This window comes from Morus notabilis, unplaced genomic scaffold (genome assembly GCF_000414095.1).
Source record: "Morus notabilis unplaced genomic scaffold, ASM41409v2 Scaffold87, whole genome shotgun sequence".
Taxonomy (NCBI): domain Eukaryota; kingdom Viridiplantae; phylum Streptophyta; class Magnoliopsida; order Rosales; family Moraceae; genus Morus; species Morus notabilis.
Genome location: NW_010366183.1, coordinates 317,985 through 322,779, shown reverse-complemented (window position 1 = coordinate 322,779; position 4,795 = coordinate 317,985). Strand labels below are relative to the sequence as shown.

Here is a 4,795-nt window from a genome sequence, read left to right as displayed (position 1 = left end):
TATGTGACAGTTTAAAAGAGAACGCTACCATAGAATTCTCCTTATTTAACAGAATTTTGCAGTTTAGTTAAAAGGCTTCTATATGTGTTTTCTTCCTTTGTCAAAGGAACTTTTGTACGTAAAGCCCAAATGCCCACTACTCACCAAAGGTTTCCCTTAAAAAAAACAAAAACACAAAAATACAAAAACAAAAACAAAAAACTCACCAAAGGATGATTTTTTGGTCTCTACTTGTCCTTTATATGAGTCTTTATATTGTTGTCGTTTTACTTTAGTGTTGTCGTTACATCTGTTTTTTGTTGTTATTAAGCCTTGGTCGTTCGAGAAAGGGGGCCTTTTTTCCCCCATTTTGTTTGTATCTAGATCTGATTCATAGATTTTCAACCAATTAATCTAACTTTCTGAAGATTGGAAACGTGATTTCCATCTTCTTTTGAGATTGTTTCTCAGTCTTGGCTAGCTCAAATGCTCATTAAATAAATCAAAATTTTCATGTAGTCAGGTCTTTGGGCTGAGTAATAAGCATATAAAGCTAAACGGCTATATAGGTACTTAAGGCCTCGTTCATTTCACCGATTCGAGTTTTCAGTTCTAGGTTTATACAGTAAAAAACTCTTAGAAAATGTCACATCTAATTTTTTTTTTTGCTACAGTAAAAAGTCTCACAAAATGTCACATCTCAACTCAAATTGAAAACTCGAATCTGCGAAGTGAACAAGGCCTAAATCTGTTCAATATATTTACTACCAATATTCTAATTTGAATGTATTAAAGGATGAAGTAGAGACCTCTGAGCATTAGAAAAAATAAATAAATGAAGTAGAGACCAATAAGCCTGGCTCTGGCCTTACTTGTGATGCATATGATCTTACTTATGTTCCGGAAAGATATATATCTTTTTAATACTTTTATGTCGTTTATACATGATAACATAAAAATATTACTACTAACATCACTGAGACATACTATTTAATATTCTTAAATTTCACACCCAACAAGTCATTTTACCACCTTGGAATGAAGATAAAAAAGATATGCTATTTAAAATAATCAGTTAGGAAGCTTGTCTCAATGTGGTATTTTGCTTACTCAGAAAGGATTAGGTCTTAAAATGCATCTCAATTAATTGTCATTTATGATTGGTTCCCCTTAATCATCATTAGGAGTTTCTGGCCACTAAAAGCAAATTAAGGAAGTTTTTTAATGCACCAAAGGGTCTCATGGAGGGGCAAAATATTTACTTCTTGACTCTATCCAATTTACACATATTGCATATAGAGGTATATGTATAATTACATGTGCCTGTTTATTTTTGGTTGGTGGTTAATTTCAAGTCAAGGGTTATCTTACTCTTAGGTCCCGTTCATTTTACCAATTCGAGTTTAAAATTCAAGTTTTACTATAGTAAAAAGCTCTCAGAAATAGTCACATTTAACTTTTTTACTACAGTAAAAAAACTCTCACATAAAGTCACATCTCAACTCGAATCAGCGAACTAAACGGATCCTTAGTATATGACCCACCCACCAAAAGAAGTTGTTCCCTCTTAATCACCTTGTAGTTTAATTCTAATTAAGGATTAAAAAATGGATTAAGGAACTAGGTAAATGGCAAAGTTGTTTTGTTTGGGCAAAAGTACTATTAGCTTTTGAATTCAACATAAGGCAGAAGCAATGTCCCTTGACATATTTCAATAATGGTTTTGTCTACTTGAAAAGGTGTGAACTCCTTAAACAGTGAAAGTTAAAGGGCATGGTGCCAACTGTTGTATTAGACTTCACCCTTTCATAATATTTCGGTGGATTATAAAAACACAATACTTCTCATGAGAATACCAATTACTAAAATGCAAGAAACAAGAAAGTTCTTGTAACATAATAACGAAAGCGACCATTTCAGTGTTTATATAATAAAAATAATTAACATGAAATCTTCACGCTTGGAAGAGTTTTTTTTTCTTTCTTTTTTTTTTTTTGGTAATATTATTATAAACAAAGAAAAATAAAAGAGTAGAAACTTGGGAATATTAGCAAGCAATTAGTGGCATTTCTCTTAGCAAAACTAAGATCCAATTAATCTCTTTCATTCTTACCCTCGTCCACCATAGCTATAAATATACACATTTAAGTGAAGCCAAAAATACCTACGCGAGTAACATACAATACAAATTAGCTCCTTCAAAAACATGGAAAAGATCAGCAATTGTGGCTTACTATTACTGAATTCATTTCCTTTTCGCTTTGATCATTTCATTGTTGTGTGTCTTCCCAACATAAGGAAACAATGTCACAGAATCACAAGAGGAAATGGCCATTGAAGGAAGCAGTTTAGAGACCTACATTGTCTATCTCCAAAAGCCACAGCGCTTGGCTTCAACGAGACTTGGAGCTTTACACAGGTGGTACTACTCTTTCTTGCCATTGTCAATTGCAAGAGCAAGGAAGCAGTCACGCATGGTTCACATGTACCGAAACGTCATCTCAGGATTCGCGGCGAGACTGACGGGAAAGGAGGCGGAAGACATGAGAATGAAGGATGGTGTCGTGTCAATCATTCCAGAGAACACATTGCTTCTGCACACAACTAGAACTCCACAGTTCTTGGGCCTGTCTCAGGGTGAGGGGCTCTGGAATGACTTAAACTTGGGAAAAGGCATGACAATCGGAGTGGTGGACACCGGAGTGTTGCCACAGCATATCTCATTTAGCGACGAGGGAATGCCTTCCCCGCCGAGGAAGTGGAGAGGGAAGTGTGATTTTGGTGCGGTGAGGTGCAACAAGAAGCTCATTGGGGCATGAAACTTGATAAGATCAGTGACCAAAGGAGGAGGAAGAGTTTCTCCGCCGCTGTTTGATGAAGAAGGTCATGGGACCCTCACGTCAAGCGTGGCGGCAGGGAATTTCGTGAGAGGAGCCAATGTCCTCGGCAACGCCAATGGAACTGCCTCTGGAATGGCACCTTTGGCTCATTTGGCATGTTTACAAAGTGTGCTCACAAGGTGGTTGTCCTGAAAGTGCTGTATTAGCAGCCATTGATTTAGCCATTAGAGATGATGTCGATGTGATTTCTTTGTCCCTTGGCTCATTCCCGAAGAAATCTTTCCTCCAAGACGCATTACAAATAGCCACTTTTCGGGCTGTTCAACATGGGATTTTTGTGAGCTGCTCTGCAGGGAATGTTGGCCCTTTCGACAGTTCAGTTTCAGGCCCTGCACCTTGGGTTCTCACAGTTGGGGCAAGCACCATTGATCGAAGTATTCGAGCTGTGGCCAAGCTCGGAAATCGTCAAGAATACATGGGTGAATCTCTCTTCCAGCCTGGTGACTTCAAGCCCAAGTTACTCCCTCTTGTTTACTCCGAATTCTGCGACCCGCAGACACTTGAAAGAGTATGTGTTAGAGGAAAGATTGTGCTTTGCCAGGGGATTGGTGGGGCATCAGGGGTTTCTAGAGGTGAAGAAGTGAAGAAAGCCAGGGCTTTAGCCATGATCACGATGAACGAAAAATTCGACGGATTTAGTACCATAGCCGATCTTCATGTCCTCCCTGCCACACGAGTTACTCCGAAGGGTCCAGGATCAAAGCCTACATTAATTCAACCTCAACCAATGGCAACCATTTCATTTAGAGGAACAATAATTGGGCAATCCTCTTCTGCTCCAAGGGTGCTTTCCTTCTCATCAAGAGGGCCAAAGTTGGTGAGTCCCGGGATTCTCAAACCCGACATTCTAGGACCAGGAGTGAACATTCTAGCCGCGTGGCCATTCCCAGTGGACAAGAACACAAATTCAAACTCAGCTTTTCATGTCAACACAGGAACTTCAATGGCTTGTCCTCACTTGAGTGGCATTGCAGCTTTGCTCAAGAGCTCGCACCCAGATTGGTCCCCGGCCACAATCAAGTCCGCAATCATGACAACTGCTGATGTGAAGAATCTTAGAGGAAACCCAATTCTTGATCAACTTCTCGCCCCGCTAACCTGTTTGCCATGGGCAGAGGCCATGTCAACCCCTCAAAAGCAAATGACCCTGGCCTTGTTTATGACATCCAAACAGATGATTATATTCCTTATCTGTGTGGCTTGAAGTACACAGACAATGAAGTTCAAGTCATAACTCAGAGAAAAGTGAAGTGCTTGGAAGTGAAAAGCATACCTGAGGCACAACTGAACTACCCTTCTTTTTCCATTGTGTTTGGGCCCACCTAGCTCAATTTATAAGGTGGAAGTTGTCCCTCCAAAAGGAGTTAGTATCAAGGTCATGCCTGATGTGATCACATTCACTGAGGTGAAGCAGAAAGCAACTTACAATGTTACATTTAGCCTGGGAGATTATAGAAGAAAGAATGGTGGTGGGGCATTTGGGCAAGGATTTCTGAGGTGGGTTTCTTCTGAGCGTAGTGTTAGGAGCCCAATATCTGTCATGTTTTTAAGTGATAATTTGGTATTAATATATGTGAATGACTTTAGAAAGTCTACTTCAGATTGTTTATTTCAGACTTTCATACCCTCTATAGTAGGAGTGTGAATATCCCATATAGCAATGGGATGTTTGTTGGTTTGTTTGTTTCCTTTGGAAAGATAGAGGTCAAGATCAAAACTCAATATGGAGAAAGGTAGATCGTAAGCAGCACTAGATTGTCTTCTTGAGAAAGAAGATTGTAGTCCTTTTTTATGTTTGAGTTGTTTCTCATTTAGATATGTGATAAATAAAAGATTTTTCATTATGGCTTTGTTTTTTCCTTTAGATATATATATATATATATATATATATATAACAATGCAAACACGCTAGTTTT

General features: G+C 38.7%; 1 pseudogene; it reads left to right on the top strand.

Moving 5' to 3' along the window:
- Positions 1-1,607: 1,607 nt before the first annotated feature.
- On the top strand, positions 1,608-4,524 carry LOC21405931 (annotated as a pseudogene).
- Positions 4,525-4,795: the final 271 nt, after the last annotated feature.